The sequence below is a fragment of the Triturus cristatus genome, chromosome 6 (assembly GCF_964204655.1).
Source record: "Triturus cristatus chromosome 6, aTriCri1.1, whole genome shotgun sequence".
Lineage (NCBI taxonomy): Eukaryota > Metazoa > Chordata > Amphibia > Caudata > Salamandridae > Triturus > Triturus cristatus.
The window spans coordinates 167227486-167246942 of record NC_140589.1 but is presented as its reverse complement, the minus strand read 5'-3'; the positions used below and the strand labels follow the sequence as shown (position 1 = coordinate 167246942).

At 42.6% G+C, this 19457-nt stretch overlaps 1 long non-coding RNA gene across 1 annotated transcript; it reads right to left on the bottom strand.

Moving 5' to 3' along the window:
• Window positions 1-320: 320 nt before the first annotated feature.
• On the bottom strand, window positions 321-19242 carry LOC146816581 (uncharacterized). The gene is made up of 3 exons (XR_014962462.1): window positions 19153-19242; window positions 11257-11310; window positions 321-378 (listed from the first exon to the last, which is right to left on the bottom strand). It is a non-coding gene; the product is annotated as an uncharacterized LOC146816581 (long non-coding RNA).
• Between the last annotated feature and the right edge of the window lie 215 nt (window positions 19243-19457).

Below are 19457 nucleotides of genomic sequence, written 5' to 3'. Positions count from 1 at the left end.
CCAAGAGTAGTTTCATCTGCACTGCTTCATCATCCGATGATTTCATGTGGAGAGAAAACTCACTGCCTGAATCGTCCCCTCCCTCCTCTACCTCAGACGCACTGTCAGTCTCATAATCCTGCTCAGAGGAAGATTCAAGAAGCATACCAACCACCTGCTGAGCAGTCATTCTACGGCTAGCCATAATGCTTACTAATAAAGGTAACTTGTCAAACAAGTCAACAACAACAAACCCTTTGTAGAAAAAAAAAAATTAACAAAATGTAGCTTTATCACAAAGACCTATATACTCCAACACTATACCACTCACTTGCCAGAAGCAGCTAGACTCATCACCACCTACTTTGCACAGACACAGTAAGGACCAACAGTATCCCACTAAAAAAGAAAAAAAAGAAAATTACACATAAGACAACGCAAAACATATCACAAAGATTTTCATGCACAAAACACTAACTAAACATGCTGCTTTTATGACACCACTTACTAAAAATTCATCCATGCATGACAATAATACTCAATCAATCAATCAATAGCTTTATTCGATTTCAATAGAAAATGATAAAAGCACATTAAAATTGATACATACAATAAAACACAATAGTGGAAATCGAAAAACATAACAATTTAAGTAAATCATACTAGAACAGTCTAATTCAAAACAGAATTGAGTTTAAGCCATGGAGGATCGGCATCTAATTGTAAATGTTAAAAACTTAGATACAGCATTTATGGACATTTCATCTTGTAATAAAAGCAGCTTAAGAAAAGCAGGTCTACACTGTCTCAAGCCCCAGATCTTTAACAGAGGTCTCAAGTATCTCTTTCTCCCCCATGCATAAAATTTACAGAACAAAACACAATGGATTGTTGATTGCATGGAAAGATCATCGCATGGACATCTGATTAAATTAATCGACAAATCATTAGTATCTGGAAGGGTTAAAAGCCTAAAATAACTACCAGTTCTCAGCCGAGCTAATAACATTCTATTGTAACTAGGTTGCTCGGGGGATAAATAAAGCTGCAAGCCAGGACCCTGTAAAAGTAAATGATGTTGGATAAAGGATGTCTTCCTCCCCTCCGCAGACCATCGTTGGTTCTCCAGAAAAGCAAGACAGCGTTCTTTTAATGCTTTTCTGGAGATCGAGGATAGCGAGGAGGGGATGTTAAAATATACTGGGTAACCTATATTTGTCATAAAGTCCTTTACATAGGAAAGCCACTGGATATTTTTAGATCCCTCATATTTGATGCAATCAGCTAAAATTGCTCTATTAAAAACAGTTGCCCTAGAGGTCCATATCTTATGCCATAACAATAATGGACTTATCTTAATTAAGTCAGATATGTAAACCAAATCCAGTTTCTTATGGCAAACATATGTGGAGGTAGATTTGGGGACAGATAACAGATAGCGCAGGAAAAAAAATTCCTTTGCTTGGATTTCCTGACAATCTGCAACCCCCCAAATACCAGCCCCATAAATAGCAGTTGACACACATTTAGCCTTGTAAATATCCATCAAAATACGAACAGGCCTACCCCCCAGTTTATTGGCAAACTGTTTTACTGCACCTATTGCACGAGCAAATGCAAGGTTCCTTGTGCTAACCGCTGTTGTCCAGGTACCTCTTTTGTTAAAAACAATCCCTAAATATGAAAAAGTACTTATTAGTCCTATCTTGGACTGTTCTAAAAAAGTATTAAAAAAAATCTTATTTTTTGATGAGCAGCACATGGTAAAGGTTTTCCCAATATTAATTTTTAAACCCCTAGATCCCATATATACTGAGAAACTAGTTAACGCCTTTTGGAGGCCTACTTGGGTTCTTGCCATTATAACCGCATCATCTGCGTACAATAAAATGGGCACCGCCATGCCGTCATTTTGGGGATAATCTACGTCTAGTTTTATTAAAAAATCGGCCACACCATTTATATACAAGTTAAAAAGAAAGGGTGCCAGAATTACAGCCCTGTCGAACGCCTTTCATTATTGGGAATTTGTTTGTACATTCGCCTTTCTTACCAAAATGCCCCTGCCCCTCTGTACAGCTCTTTAATGAAATTAAGAATATTTGAGTCAATGCCGAAGCCTGTTAAAGTGTCCCACATAACCTCATGACTCAAGCAATCGAAAGCTGAGCTAAGATCTACAAATGTCATAAATAAATTGCCCTTTTTTGCCACCACATATTTACCAGTTATCATAGCCAGATTAAGTCCTTGTTCAACAGTACCCAATCCTGACTTAGACCCATACTGGAACTTAGAGAGAACACCTCCATCCTTGGCCCATATTTGCAGTCTATTTAATATAATTCTACCTGCCACTTTCATCAAGGAGTCAAGTAGTGAAATGGGCCTATAGCATTTGGGGTCATTTCGATCTCCCTTTTTAAAAATGGGCACTACTATCGCTTCCTGCCACGTAGATGGAAATCCTTTATTATTATAACTATTAAGCACGTTCGTCAGGAGCGGGACCCATAAGGAAATATTATCCTTATAAATGTCTATGGGAATTCCATCGGGTCCTGGAGCTTTGTTGTTAGAGCTTTCTACTAATGCTAATTCCACCTCTGAGATGGAGAAAAAGATCCCCAAAGGAAACGAGACAGAAGAGACAGGCTCAATGACAGTCAACTGGCTATGGCAAATGCTTTCTGGACTAACCAAATTGTCTTTCTTGTATAACTCGGTGAAGTGATTGACCCATACAGACTCCTCTATAGCAATGTCTACCAGGTCAAATTTCCTTTCGACAAAAAAGGGAGCATTTACTGCTCTCCAGAAGGCAGTATTATCTCTCAAACAGCACGCCTTTACTAGAGCACCCCACGCAGCCTCTTTCAACTCCGATCTCCGTTTATGTAGTGTAGTTTTATATGCTGTTCTAGCAGATCTAATATCTTGCTGATTTTTAAGTACTTTTTTTAATGTCTGCTTTAAATAAGTGTGTGCTTTACTGCACTCCGAATTAAACCAGCCCTCCGCCTTATGTCTCTCCCCTTCCCGTATTGTTCCTGTCAGTTTATAACCAATTTGTACTGTAATATTCTGAAAAGCTACAATAACCGCAGTTGGGTCAGGGGTTTACTCCAGGCACAACATGAAGTTACTATACTGGCCCGCTACTAGGGTCTGCAAAAAATTTGTGGGGTCAACCTTACTCCATTTTATTGCGTAGCCATTAGTTCTCGCCAGCGATATAGCATGGGAATATAAATTTTCAACTACATTAGATACTAGTCTACTGCTTACCCCAGTACTCATTTGGAGTAAATACAACAAAAATATTTTTCTTCCCAAAAAAATGCAAATACGCAACACTGCAGAACAACCACTGCCGAAACAGCAAACAGGAATCAAAAGCTTAACACTAGAATAAAAAGGAGAAAAAAACATTACAATCACATATGGAAATAATGCACTAGTCCACACTCTATCCACCAGCCAAGCAAAGTTGGTAGGTGGGTCTAAAAGCATAAGGCTGATCTGCCCATGCGGGGATCAGCACCAGCCAAAACATTCACCATAATAAAGGGGGAGAGACCCTTGCCCAATGGGTAACTCCCCAACATCAACATTTAAAAAGCCCTGGTGTCTAGTGGCTTCTGCCCCCCAGGGGACAGATGTGCCTGAAAACATATGGCCAAGCTGCCCCCAAAGGGGGCAGAAATGGCCACAATCTTCACCCCATAAAGGGGAGCGACACTTCTCCAAGGGGCCACTCCCAACAACACTAAAACAGACACAGGTGGCCTAGTGGGCATACAATAAAATTGATTGTTTATTTGGGTCGATCTGCCCATCCAGGGGATCAGAAACGGCCCAAATAAATGCTCCTCAAAGGGGAGCGACCCTTGCTGAAGGGGCCGCTCCCAACAACACTAAAACAAACACAGGTGGCCTAGTGGGCATACAATAAAATTAATTGTTTATTTGGGTCGGTCTGCCCATCCAGGGGATCAGAAACGGCCCAAATAAATGCTCCTCAAAGGGAGAGACCCTTGCCCAAGGGGCCGCTTCCTGACACACAAATGACTTTTTTTTAAAATCCCTGGTGGCCCAGTGGGCACACACATACTTTTTAAAAAAAATTACTACATCTGCCCCCTACACACATTGTTCCCCCCCCCCCCCCCAAGGGGGCCGCTCACTGACACACAATGGGCATTAAAAAAAAAAACCTGGTGGCCCAGTGGGCCCTTACTAATTATTTATTTTTAAAATCAAGGCTTCTGGCCCCCCCCACCCCACCTCCCCAAGAACCAACTAAACACATTTCTCCCCCAAGGGGAGCGACCCTTGCCCAAGGTGTCGCTCCCCGAAACAAAATGCCCATTGAGAAAAAAAAAAATCAATGGTGGTCCAGTGGGCACAAATATATATATATATATATATTCACTGAAAAAACCATAGGTTTCACACATATTATAGATAGCTGGACATTTTACTCATAAAAAACCAATGAAATTCCCCCGTTATAGTTAGTGCAGGCAACTATAACTCATGCGACCGCAATCCTCTGCTGATGCTAATACTGTATTTAGACACTTATTTGCCCATGTCTTCTTCCATTAAATTTTAGCTATACATATATTACAAATATTTTTTTTTCATAAAGACACATATGTCATCAGCAGAGGATTGCGGTCGCGTGAGTTATAGTTGCCTGCACTAACTATAACGGGGGAATTTCATTGGTTTTTTATGAGTAAAATGTCCAGCTAACTATAACATGTGTGAAACCTATGGTTTTTTCAGTGAATTTGCAAGGTTTTTTAAATGCTAATTCCTAACTATAACGTGTGTGAAACCTATGGTTTTTTCAGTGAATGTGTACGTTTTTTTAAATGCTAAGTTACTTTACGCCGTTCGTGGCGTGCGCGCCCACTTAACGCAGTTCGTTCCGTGCGCGCACGGTGCGCTACGCGCACCGCGTGCCCACGTTACGCTGGATGGGCCATGTACGCACCATGCGCTTCGCGCACCGTCCGCACACGGAGGACATATTATGCGCTTCGTTGTGAAAGGTAAACTATGAAATGTTCCATTAGTGGATAAGCCATGCACAAAAGGTGCCCTGCGGTAAGCTTACCGTAAGCGCACGGTAAGCGCACCGTAAGCTGCCACAGATATATATATTGATTTAAATGCTATTTTCTCAGGAACTACTGAACAGATTTACACCAGACCTACAAAAGGCACTTCCTTGACCTGTAGACTACCTCTCTGCCAAATTTCAAGTAACTCTGTTCAGCCGTTCGGGCTGTAGCTGTGTCTAAAGGTCCTATGGAAAAATGCATGGGAAAAACGCGTTTTGGGACCCCCCTTTTTTCTCAGCCCCCGCTTGACGAATCCCCCCGAGACTTTCAGGGTAGGAGCGGAGCGTAGCGCCCCATTAGTTTTGAAAATTTCGCGAGGATTCGTCGACCGGCGCCAAAGTTATTCCAAATAGAATGTTGCGGTTTCCCTATGGAAACAGGGTCCTAACTATAACTACCTACTGGCGACCGCCAGTAGGTAATATATATATATATTTATTTTTACTCGGATCTGCCCCCCTCCCCCCCCCCAAGGGGGGCAGATCAAAGAAAATACATTTCACCCCCAAGGGGAGCGACCCTTGCCCAAGGGGCCGCTCCCCCCAACAAAATAGGCATTTAAAAAAAAATGGATGGTGGTCTAGTGGGCACAAATACATATATATTTTATAAACACCAATCTGCCCCCCTCCCCCAAGGAGGGCAGGTCAAATTAAAAAAATTGACCCCCAAGGGGAGCGACTCTTGCCCAAGGGGCCGCTCCCCGCACCAAAATAGGCATTTAAAAAATAAAAACGGGCATTCCTTCTACACGATCGCGCCCCAGGCAAAATCGTGCAGCAGGAATGCTTTTTAAAAAGACATCGGTGGAAAGGAAAACCCTTCCTTTCCTCCGATGCCTTTTAAAATGTAACCCCCCCCTCCACAAGGACAAATTCACCTCCTTTACCACCGATGCACTGAAAGCAAATGACTACCAGTGCACCCAGAATCCTCAAATTACGTCAGCGCGCCTTTCGCGCTGATGTCATTTGATGACGTGGAGGCAGGGGAAGGGCTTCCCCTGCCTTCACCAGTGGGGGCGTGCCAACGCTTCCCCCATGGGTGGGTGCCAGCACACGGCCACTGCGGGTTAAACAAAACATACCGATGCAGCTCTTGTTTGAACAACGTACTTTGGTTTTTAGGGGGATTCACAAATAGGTAACAGGCACTTGGAGAGGGACCTCACCTGGGAGAAGAGCGAGACAGCACCTATGATGTAGATCTACCATCCATAGGCTAAGGTATGAGGTCTGCTGACAAAGCCCAGAGATCTTCTAATATATAATAATACTGCTCCGTAGCAAGGGGAGGGACGTTCGGCTCTATTGTCTTTCCATGATGACATCTCCCTTCATGATTTATGGACTAGCTGCGATGCTGACTGTATCTGTACTATACATTTTCCTGCTTGTTGTGGGGCGCATACTGCATGTTAGGGCACATTAGTTGAAAAAAATATTTTAAACTGTTTCGTGTCTCTGTCAGATTTTATTGTGGACCAGTACAAGAGTGTGAGCGAAAGGGTGTGTCTTGTTACCGCGATTCCTGAGAGATCTGGGAATGTTGTGTTCTGGGGTGTCTAATCATTTGTTTCTCTGTGAATGAGTAGGAGAGCAAGTGAGACACTATAGCTAGTCGGTCCTGGGCTCGTGGGTACTAAGGTGGTAGGAAGACCCAGTTCCTATACACCAAAGTCCTGTGCATAATTCTGTGTTTGTGCAGAATCCCTGCAACAGTACCACCAAATCTTGAACAGTAAAGCATTAAATATACACCTCTACTGGGATTATGTATCGTTCCTGAGTGTCCATAACACATAGGGGGCATATGTACAAGCCCCTATCCCCACTGGAGAATCACTTTTGTTGACGCTGTGGTGGGGCTATGCCCTGCACTATATTTACACTTTTTGGGGCTTAACGCCACTTTGCAAATATGCTACCCTTTCACACAGGTATCTGTGTGAAAAGGGGCATGCAATGGGTGTTGATGTGGGCGTTCCTCCGCAAACCCATTGCTTTTTGATGCTGCCCCAGATTTACAAGGAGGTGTAAATCTGAGGCAGTGTCAAAAACTAACGCCATGCAAGAGCAGCACACAGAAAGAGCAAAATGCCATTCATGATTGTTTATATGCAGAAAGGTGTCCCTTCCTGCACATAAATAATCATTATATCATGACGATTTGCTGCTTCTATGTGTGCTGCACTCTGCAGCACACATAGAAGAAACAAAATCGCCATTATGGATTGTTTATGTGCAGGAAAGGAATTAACAACTATCCTCTGCAATGCAGGCACCCTTGAACTATGGTGCAAGGGTGCCTGCGCTGGTGTTAGGCAGCTAATTTTAGCATCAGAGCTAGGGAATACACAGGGGAGCGCCATATTGTTACAAATACGGAGCATCCCTGCGTTTTGGAAATGTATGAGTGCAGCACTGCCAAATTTGGCACAGCTCCACCCTCTGAAATTTCTTTATATATATGCCACGTTGTTTCACAAACAAACTCTAAAAGGTGCTATATGCATAGTTTTCCTTTTTTTGCGAAGAATGTCTAATTTACTCCAAAAAGGATTTAACAACACCAAATGACACCAATTAAAGCACCCATTCTGCACTCTATTGATAATGTCTTTGAACCATCGCCCTGGGACATTCAATTGTTTTCGTTGTCCTTTTTCAAGGTCTTGGAATCCATATGGATTTCTCTACTCAATGATTATAAGGAGTGTAATATTCCAGATAATCATATTTGTTAAGCGCCAGGATCATAGTGTTGGACTTATTAGTTATTTTACAGTGGCCCTCACTTTGCTGGTGTTATGCACAAAAATTCTATTTAAGCCAAGGGATGAGAAAACTAAACTGCACTGCATCACAATGCATGCTGGGGTCTTCTCCGACCGCGGCGGTCGGACAATGCTTGAAGTTCAGCAGTCGTAAAGTCACCGGTATGGAACCCGGTTGTCAGAAACTATCACTCGTGAATCTTGTAACATTGCAAAACATATTAATATTGTGCGCAGCAATGTCCCGGTATGCTGCACGGCGGTCAAGGAATACCGGGCATGGATCGAGGCAGTTCCAAAGCTATGCCAATTAACCATGGTGCACACAAAGCCATTCCATTGGATTATTCAAACTCAAACATAGCTGATGTCTATTACCCAAGTCGACACACCTACAAATCACGTTCAAAAGCAAACCTTATCCCCGACTGTGATTCTGTGCTCCCACATACACCAATTGCCAGACAACCTCAAGATCATTTCAAGCTCCTACACTACTTCCACATACACTCCACACACAATTTTTTCACCATTTAAATACTTGTTCATAGCACCCTTTTCTCCTAACACCATCACCCACCTTATTTGTCAACTCCCAATGTCTCACCTGTACGAACCCCTCGTTTTTTGGACAGAGTTGAGAGTGATGGTTGATGAAATCATTAGAATGGAGCCACAGATCTTTGGAACACAAGTCCAAAAAACTTCACAAACTAGACAAAATGCTATGTGGCACAGGCTTGTCAACGAGGTGAATACTGTACGTACTAAGGAGGACATAAGAAAGAGGTGGCATGACCTGAAGATGCGAGTAAAGAAACTGGCCTCCAGGCACTACCTTGCAACTGTCAAGACCGGTGATGGGCTTGCTGGGTCACCTTTGCTACTCACTGACTGGGAAGAAAAGGTGCATGGCATCCTTCAGTTCGAAGGCTTGACTGAAATAACTGGTGGATTGGAAACTGGTAAGTAATATTTAAAAACTCACCATTATTTACACTCCGTAAATGCACTTATCAGAGTCCTTTGAATTGAAATGTGCAACTGCTCATGGTGGGAGGTGGGTGGGTAAACCAACTCAACTCAACTCACTACATGTCCCAGCAGGTCCTCCTGTCTAACACACTCAACCAGAGGAGCCAGTCACCTCCCTCCAGACCCACCTCTCATCCATCCGGTAGTTCAACTCCAACTCACCTGCAGGACGCCAGTGCCTAAAAAGGGAGATGGGTGGGTCAGCCAACTCAACTCACTACATGTCCCAGCAGGCCCTGATGTCCAAAACAACAAAGCCAATGACACACTGCAGTCTGTCCTGAACTACATCTCAGCTATGTACGAGTAATGTGCATGGGGATTGATGGGCAATGGAATTTCACACACCCAATGTACACCACACATTCAAATTACTTGTGTATTTGAAGATGTTAGGAAGCAGAATCACAATTTCTGTCTAGCATTTCAAAAATTACTTTCAACAAGTGGACCTGGTTTGATTTCCCAGAGTCAAGAAACCACACTGACCCCATCTCCACCCCATGATCAAGCCTTCAGTGATACTGGTTCGCCAGGAGGAATAGACAAGGAGGACCTACCTAGCCCATCTGATGGACCTAGGCAGACAGCAGCAGTGACTCTCAGCCTGGCCACAACCTTTCACCCCAGCAGTGACATCTATGCTGACCTCAGCCCCAACAACCAGTGCACCTAGAACAGTCCAAAACATTGCTTGCCTCCCATTCCAAACTTAGGAGAAGAGCATCACCAACCCTCCCAGTGAGGATGTAGGAGGTAGTGCACGGGTGCAAGCTGTGTCAAGAACACAGGTACGTGGGGGCAGGGGTGGTGGTAGGGCTACAGGGGTCCAACAATGTGAGTCCACTGTTGCCAGTGAGGTCCAAGCCAACCTTGAAAGACTACCTGGTGTCTATGGGGACAACCAAGGAGTGATGTTCCAGATAGGAGGAGACCTCCGGGAGATGAAGCAGCTACAGAGGTCAATAGATCAGCGACTTGAGTCACAAAACAACCACATTGTTGAGCTGACTGGAGTGCTCAGAGAGATAAGTACAGCAGTCAGCAGGGCTTACCCACCTACATGTGCCACTTGTGTGGTCCCACACATCACCCAACCACATCTGCAGATGCCACACAAAGTAAGGCCCCGACTTAAGAGGAGTCCTCAGACACCCGACTCTGTAGCAGCGTATCCCCCTGCCCTCCTTCGTGGTCCAGGTCATCCGCATAAAGCTCCTGCTGAATCAGATGGCAATGCACCAGCTACTGCCCCAAAGAGGCATCGCACCTGATGTCTCACTTAGTGTCCCACAGTTTCATTTGTTGGACTATCCCATTCCACAATAGCATTTTGGATATGAGGACTTTATTTGGATTTGTGCCTACAGACTATGTGGCTCCTAACAATTTGATTTCATCAACCAACTATGACTGCTACCTTCACTGTTTTCTTCACGTCCTCTTACTCTCACTATATCACTTTGAACACTGAAATAAAATCACTATTCTCAATGTAGCTTGCCTATGTGCCATCATTTACATTCTTGCAAGGTACTGAATGCTCACATGTGTATTTCCCAATATGTCTAAATTCAATTTGTGTTAGTAACTACATGCAGAACTCCATTATGTCCACAAGAGTTTGACTACCAACACACAAACACCCAACACAAGTGTTTTGGGTCATTGGGAAATTCTGTTACGATATATAGATGTTAAACATACATCTTGTCTGTCATAGATCCATAAACATGAATATGTGACATGATTAGTCTTATACAGAACAATGCTCATGTTGAGACCAGGGCAAACTTGTAGGAGGTGACATATCTCACAATGCTTCCCCATTTAGCCACAGATCAGTTAGGTGATGTCAACAGCTAGGGACATAGGCAATCACTCACACTGGGAATTAAACCTCAGCGTGTATCAAGAAAAGTAGAAACTTCACAAATGCATGTTTATCAACACAGGTCACATCATAATCTGGTTAGCATCCTCTGTAAATATGTGTCAACGTGAATTATCAGTGGTGTTCCACATGCACTGTGTCTAACAATGATCATATACCTCTTAGACTTTATCCACTCCTTATTCATAGATGACTTGACTATTGTGAAGAGAGAAACCAATGTTAGGTTCAGAGTAGCCCAATATCATGGAGTACATGCCAATACACCAATGGCAATATAGGCAAAACGCAAGTCTGACAGGCACAATGGATATATTGAACTCCATCAAAACATAGTCCAAGTAGGAATTTGATTAAGGATAATAGTCATCAGTCTGTGGCAAACATATCTAGCAATATCTTTTGTCCACTTGTTCCTTTGTAACATCCTCCCTTACCTGTAGATGTCACAGCTCAGGAATGGCCAGTAGAGGAAGACATGTTGAAGGTACCTATTACAGATAAATACACATAGATAAGTGATTTATCCATGCCTTGACAAACAAACAGTGAATTTGCCTAGAACACAGTATCTCATCATACTCAAGATGCAACCGAAAAGGTTTTTCCAGCCAAGAGCTGTCATGAGCGAACTCCACAAACATCATGTGCACACTTTGATCAATCTCAGTACATACAACACATATACCAAGGATCAATTTCATCACATCAAAACACCTGCTGTCACTGTAACAGGATAAGTAATTACAACACGCATCATACTTACACTCATGAGAAAAATATGGATCTAGTGAGTGCCACTGGTGGGAAATGTTGTAGGTTTCTTGCTGTGTTGCATCACTGTTTTCTTTCAGATTACTTACAGCATCCGGCAATTAAATTAGTCTGTATTACATGGTGTGAAGAGCTGCATATGTGGTAACTTGTGACTCGCTGTGAATTAACATCCTGTGTGTCACTATCGGATTTGTATGGTGCACATTGTACGTTCCATCCATGTCTGTCCATTTCTCATGTAGGTTCCGTGGCAGAGGTAAGAGACGACATTCATTGGTTTGAGTTGTAAAATGCTCCCTATACAGACCAATGTACATGCCCGCCTACATTAAACACCACTTGTGTTCAAGTCATAAATCTTGCTGATGCTGACATTTCCAAATCTAGACACTGCTGAAAATAATCTATAACTAATTGTATCTGCTGTGTGCAATCTCTGGAAACCAACATGTCACAGTGTTCAGGGAATAGGGCCCCTCCCTTCACTCCAGAGGAGCTCGAAAAACTGGTAGAATGGGTCCTTCCCCTGTACCACCAGTTTTATGGCACACTAAAGGAGCAGGTGAGTACAGCACCACCTCCTATATACTATTCACACCCAGAAGATGCACACACATGTGAGAGTATTGGTGATGTCACTAATGGGCTAAGTGATAAACAGTGCTTCAGTCCAGGCCCTTGACTCATACATGCTTCTGATTTAAATTAACAATAGAATGAACCTACAAACATACTGTATGAAGTTTCATTTCTATGCTGCCTTTATCAGGCAGCTTTCAACATTCTCTATGTAGTTAAAACCAACATCTCCACCGAGACAGACAAAAGTGATGCTTTTACAATGCCATGTTGATGTTGCACCAAAAGAAAACTTGCTATATATGGCATACAATGTAAGCATAGTTCACAATCAAGTGCACACAGACACATGCACAGTTTGTCATAGGGCCACATCAGTTTCTGCATGTCCATTGTTGTACATCCTTAAATACAGGTGCATGTCTATTGTCATTTTAGTAAACATAAAAAGCCCATCTACTAAGTGCCATGTGGCTTTTTCCATTCTGGCCACATGTATTGGTAAACATGTATCTACACTGTATAGGTCTCTGTTCTTAGGAGCTATACAAGTGTAGACTCCTAGAGGTCACATTAGTGTCTGTCAATAATGTCAAATAATTTGCTTGACACATGTATAGATGTGCAAGTGTATGTGATGTCAGGGTTGTGGTGTGGTGTCTTCAGACACATATCCGAATGATGGTAGTACACAGAATGAGTGTCATAGGGCCCAATTCACAGAACTAACTTAAGACAAAATCCTAAACTTACTACCATTTTGGTAGTCACAGAAGGCACTTACTCTTTTTGGTATTCACAGAAGGCACTTACTCATTGATGAGTAAGTGCCTTCTGTGAATACCAAAATGAGTAAGTGCACTTACTCATTTTGGTATTCACAGAAGGCACTTACTCATTTTGGTATTCACAGAAGGCACTTACTCATCAATGCCTTCTGTGAATACCAAAATGAGTAAGTGCCTTCTGTGAATACCAAAATGAGTAAATAGTAGTAAGTTTAGGATTTTGTCTCAAGTTAGTTCTGTGAAACGGGCCCAGTGTTAATATTAAATTGTGGTTAGTAGGTTAGCATGTGTGAAACTAATCTTGCGTAAAGCTAAGATGTTATGTATCCAATATTTTCCTTTGTTAATGCTAGCTGTCTTGTAGCTCCGAGTCACCATAGCTGATTTTTATAAATGGCTTGGTCACTCAGTATCTACATCTGGTGCAACCATACAGGCCAAGGCACTTCTCACAGTGAAAATGTGGGAATCTATCACTCGGAGGGTGAAGTCCCTGGGGGTCGCTCGTCCGTGCAGTGGTCACTGCAAAAAGAGGTGGGAGTACCCTAGAAGATGGACCAAGAAAACCACAGAGCTCAAGCTGGGCCTGTCATTCCCTGGTAGAAGGGGCCCTCGCTGAACCCTGACCCCCCTAATGGCCCGCATACTGACGGTGGCCTACCCCAACCTTGATGTGCAGCGGCAAGCAAAACAGCAGCTAGGAGGGGTGAGTATTTTTCCTTAGTGTGATGTTATTAATGACCCTGATTTGTTATTAACTTACAGGCAGCTAAGTACCAATTTCAGGTACTTAGTTGCCTCATTTATGCTCATTTTATGCTCAGTGAGGGTGTACTTGCATGTGCATTTGTGGATGTAGGGCCATGTAGTTAGTGAAATATACATTACAAGTCAGCATGATGTAGCAAGCTAATTTGTAGAAATGTCAATGAAAATTAGTAATACAACATGTCTGGCTATATGCAGACATTTACTACATCCTCATTGCTAGTAGATCTTTAAGGTGATCCCAGAAAACATGCTTATCATCCTTGACTTGGTGCCTTCCAGGAGTGCAAGTGACTTTCATAGTCACATATTTATGATGCCTTTCTGATGTTGCATTAACATATCTGTGTTTTGATTATTTGACTGGGCCAATCAGCAGACGTATGTCCTCCTCTTCTCTATAAAACTCAGCCTCATCTTTTTCTGACTCACCCTCTTGCCCACCTTCTCATCCTTGTTAATGTTTGCCGTGGCCTACACTCTCTTTGCCTCACCCTATTTCCTCCTCACCCTTCTCTTTCCACTTCACCTCCTTCTCTTACTCACTGTGCATCAGACTCCTCTCTCTCTTCAATTCACCCTTCTCTTTCCACCTCACCATTCTTGTTTGTCCTACTATTCCTCTGACTATCTGCCAAATCCTTCTCTGTCTTTCCAATCCACCCTCTTTCTCTTCTCTGCTTTCTCTCTCATGTGCGCTATCTTCCCACTCTCTCCCTCACACTCCTCCTTCTATCTCAATTGTGAGACACATCAACTTCACCTTTCTCTGCTTTCGCTTCTCCTCTCACCACCTTGTCTTCTGTCAGCATTGCCTTCAGTGCTCCTGCATATGGCATAAGGATTATGTGTATGTGAAAGAAGCGTAATCTCATTATGAAAAGGCATGTGTGAGCATACTTGTGTGGGTGGGCAACACCGAACCTTGCACTACGACTGTCCTGGACATGTTCTTCACAGAACAGTGGAAGCACCAAAGTCTGGATTTTTGAAAGCAAGCTCATGCACAACATGTACAAAGACCTTGTGGCCATATGTATTTGGAATTGAGTAAGGATGGGTGAAAATGTTGAATATTTGACAGGGAGCCATGTGCAGTACCCTCGCTCCAAGAAACAGACATGACAATTGGAAGAGCTATCACAGTTGGCAACCTGAGGGGAACTGACCAAACATCTTGCTACACATATGGGCCCTCCGTGCACAGCTTTGGAGGTTGAGGGCTGGACATCTCACATGGTGGGTATTTTCACCAACAAGATTTGTAAGTATACTTTTGAGCTAAGTGTATCTTGGCGTAACTTAGCGGAAATGTTCAGCTGATGCAACTGCCTCAGTTGTGAACTCTCTCCAGAGAAGAGACTGCCATGCTGCTGCCCATATCAAAATCTCAGATTTTTACATACGTGCTCCTAGACCCATCACCCTCTATGATTGCTCTCCAAGACTGCCCCTTTTATTCTAAGGTGGACCTTTAGTATCTTTAAACGTGTTCTCCAGTCCCTCAAACACCACTGGGCATTTGCTCACTACTCTTCTCTCTGACAACCTTCCTTTCTCTTTATGCTCATCCTTGAACGTCCTCATCCTTTGCATTCGCCCTTCCATAATCCTCTCCCTCTACTCACCTATCATCACATCTATCAGTGGATAGCTATCCCTTAGCATACTTCAAATACCTTTACTCATCCTTCTCCTGCTCCAGCATCCTACTTCCTCAGATGCCTCTTTTCCTCCTTCACCCAACTCTCACAGCTGCTTTATCGCCTTTTCCATTACATTGAATTTACTAGCCTCTTTTTCCTCTCTTATCAACCACCTCTGTCATGATTTATATTATTTGCTCACATACTCACCACTCTACTCTTATTGCATCCACTGGTTTCCTTGCCATTCTTTTGTGTTGATGTTCTTTTCCTATTTCCTTACCCGTGTGTTTTCGATCCTCACTCTCTACTTTAACCACTCATCTCTCATCCATGTAGCCCTTTAACTTTTTGTTTTTTCATAATTTAAAATGATCATGTTTGTTACCTATTGCACCCGATTTGTGAAAATTGTGGATGTGTCCTTTCCCAGACTTAAAATGTAAGGGCATGCAACATCTGCTAGATACTCAATAGCCATTGTACTTTGGTAGTGTGAGTTGAGCACTCTACCTTTCAAAATGACCCAAGACATCACATATATGAGTCAATCTAATTAGGAGCTACGACAAGCCAGGAATGGTGCCTTGGTAGATGATAGTTTGTTTCATGATATGAATTGACAACAACTATGGATTTGATGTACAGGATATTGGAAAAGGGTATTTGCAGAAATTAAGTATTACATAACTAGGAAAAGTGTCTTTGACGTAATATCAGAGGCAATTGTTTTTTAAAAGCTCCCTTCTGGCACGTCATGTCTGAGTGCTCCTCTATATATACATATATTTATAGGAAGTAACGTCAGCACGTGTTATTTGGCAGGTGGGTAGAGCCCTCTATAATTATGGGCTTGCTGTGAAATGGCAGCCACTATCATTGGTTTGGGGCATATATGTGCAGTGCACAAGTCCCAATAAAAATAAGTGGTGGGACTATCTATGTTAAGCAGTATACAAGTGACATCATGACACGTTCAATCACAGCGCATGACGTCACGATGCATGATATCCCATGTGGCATCACGGGACATGAGCTCACTGGAAAAGAACTCATAATAAGTAAAATCAGATCTATTATATGTATAGGTATATTATGAGTACATTTGAGTGCATAATGAGATTTGACATAGGAATATTTGCCTTGGGGTTAACGCTTTTGTTGGAGAAATTGGTGTTTTGTCTAGTCCCAGATATGAATCAAAGTAGTATAGTAGGTTCATGTGTCTCCTGGAAGACATATCACGTAATATGTAGAGGACAGCTTTTTATTTTATGTCAATGGGTAAGTGGCTTACTGTTTTGTAGCCAAAGACAGTTTTGCTGCTACAAGTTCATATATCGTGATCCTTCTAATATGGCACAATGAGCTATGAGGAAAATGTGACGCCTACACCTTGTTACCAACAATTTCGCATGTAACATATCTTGTACAATGATGGCGACGCTTACATGGTTTTCTGGCAATGTATCATGTATATGTTACATTAGTCACTCTGGTACCATGCATTGAGATGAGTTGCACTATTAAAACAAATTATATTGTACTATTTGAACTTTTTTCTGAGTGAATACTGGGACAGACCAACACATCTGACAATCTTACAGTGCATGCACTTATATACAGGGACTGAACAGAGTCAAAAGCATGCCTCTCTTAAGTACCTGTCAAGAGATAACAAGTTGCATGTTTTTGTTTTCCCTACGTTGCATTTGTATATAACTGTGTGGTTCCAGGCCACATCAAGTCAGTTTATTCAATCTGAAGAAGGCCTGATGGTCCCTTCCCTTCTACCTTTAGATGTTGCCCAGCTGGAGATGAATTTAAAAAAAGACCCCTTTCGCTGCCTGCACGTTGTTGCTGGGAATGGGAAGCAGACAATGTGAAGGCACCGCCGCACTTGTCCAACATTACACTGGGACAAGTTCATCATATTTCTGTGGGGCCCAACTTCTTACCAGGGATGGACAGCATCCACCCTTTGAAATAGTGGGTGAATTCATTGTACCTGCTTGTACCCCAGACTTGTGCAATGCTTTTGTGATGGTGATCTATCACTTACCGACGGGGGCGTCCACGATGAATCGGATTTAGGGGCATATTATCAAAGTCCGGCGTTAAAATTATCGCCGCTTTATCGGCAGAAAACTGCCTCTAAAGCGACGATAATGGCCTTGATACCTACTGGGAGGGACCCTGGTACTGGTACTGGAGCTTCTCAATGTCTAACACACCTTTACTCACGTAACCTACTCTGAGTGACCCTGGTCCTGGAGTTTCTCCTGAGAACATCTCCTTTGGTTAATCCACTTTCCTCTGCATCCTTTCTGTGAACCACCCCAGCACCACCACACTCACCCTCCATCCTGACTTTTAACTTGACAATTTTATTAGGATTCCACCAATACCCCCCCTTTCACCTGAATAGCATTACTCCCTACCTTTATTACAGTGGTAGGTGAACACAATTTGTTTTGACCTTTCTTCACACGAACAGGCGACTTAATCCAAACCATATCACCAAGGGTACAGTTTTAACTTCTCTTTTTTGACTATACCAGCATTTCTGCTTAACTAGAGTTCTTAACACTTTCTCCTTCACAATCTCCATAAGACTCAAAACATCAGAATCTGATTTGAGCCACTTACTCATCCACCCTGGCCTAAAGCAAGTGTTTGCTCTCCAACCCCTCAATAATTCGAAAGGAAAGATCTTGGTAGTAGAGCGTGGCGTAGTTCTGTAAAACCACAGCATGCTGTCTAAAGATTTACCAATGTCATGGTTCCCCGTCTTAGCACACCTAATGCACTTACCCACAATTCTGTTCATCCTGTCTACCAGTCCATTTGTTTGTGGGTGGTACAGGGAACTCATCACATGCATTACACAAGCATCAAGAAAAGTCTGCAGCTCTCTAATTACAAATTGAGTTCCATTGTCAGAGACAAGAATCTCTTTGAATCCCTCCCTTATGCACGTCTTTCAAAAACAACACCACACTCAACGCATTTGGATCCTTGACCATCTTGATCTCTGGCCACTTGGATGCACATTCCACCAAAACAAAAATATACCTAGAACCACCTGGCAGGGGATCAATGGGTCCCATTACATCAAATCCTAATTTGATACATGGACCAGAAGGAAGCAGGGGAGGTGTTGTTACCTTCAAGCTTGTATCTGCAAACCCACACACCACACAATTCTCAACTATCTCACTGATCTCAGTATCCATGCCAGGCCAGCAAAATGCCTCACAAATGCGACGTTTAGTGAGCGCCGCACCAATATAACCCTATTAGGCCTTACTGATGATGAACTGCCTGATGGAATGGGGAGGGATAAGTTTATCAGAACGTAACAACATTCCATCTTCTAGGGAAATCTCAGTTACAACTTTACAATAAGATTGTAAAAGAGGGATAACACCCTCTCACTGGGTCAACCCTTCTTGACCAAACCACAAACCTGTTGTAACAACGCATCATCCCTCAAGGCATTCTTCCAGTCTTCCTCAGAACCAGCAATCTAAATTTATGCCTGAAGTAGTTTCTTTTACTTTTACTTTGCACAGTAGCTTTCAAGTAGTTTTACACAGCCTGTTTATGCGCTTGTAGCTAAAAAGAGAGCATAGCACTTAGTTATACTTCTCTAACTATCTCGACCATTAGGGGGAATGCTGCCAGGAATTACCTATATTGTGTACTGAAACCTAGATAACTGTAGCAGTTAGTTACTTACTAAGTTACATTTAATCCATACTAGTTGTCTTACCTGAATATAGATGAAGCAATCACAACGTCACAAGCGAAGTTCCACTTCCAGTTCCACCCAGGTGTGCTTCAACTGTAGGATTAATCTGAATATTGGTTGCTTATCCATCATAGGCAAGTAAATGGAAATAGAAAGACTGAGTCAGTGGGTTATATATTTATCAAACATTTACAAAGAATTAACACCACCTGAGTACTACAGGATGACACAATGAGAATGCCGGATAGTGCTAAAATACAAAAAATTGCAATGCTAGTATGTTTTGGCTAATGTGGAGCTAGTCGTATTATTTGCAAAATCCTCAA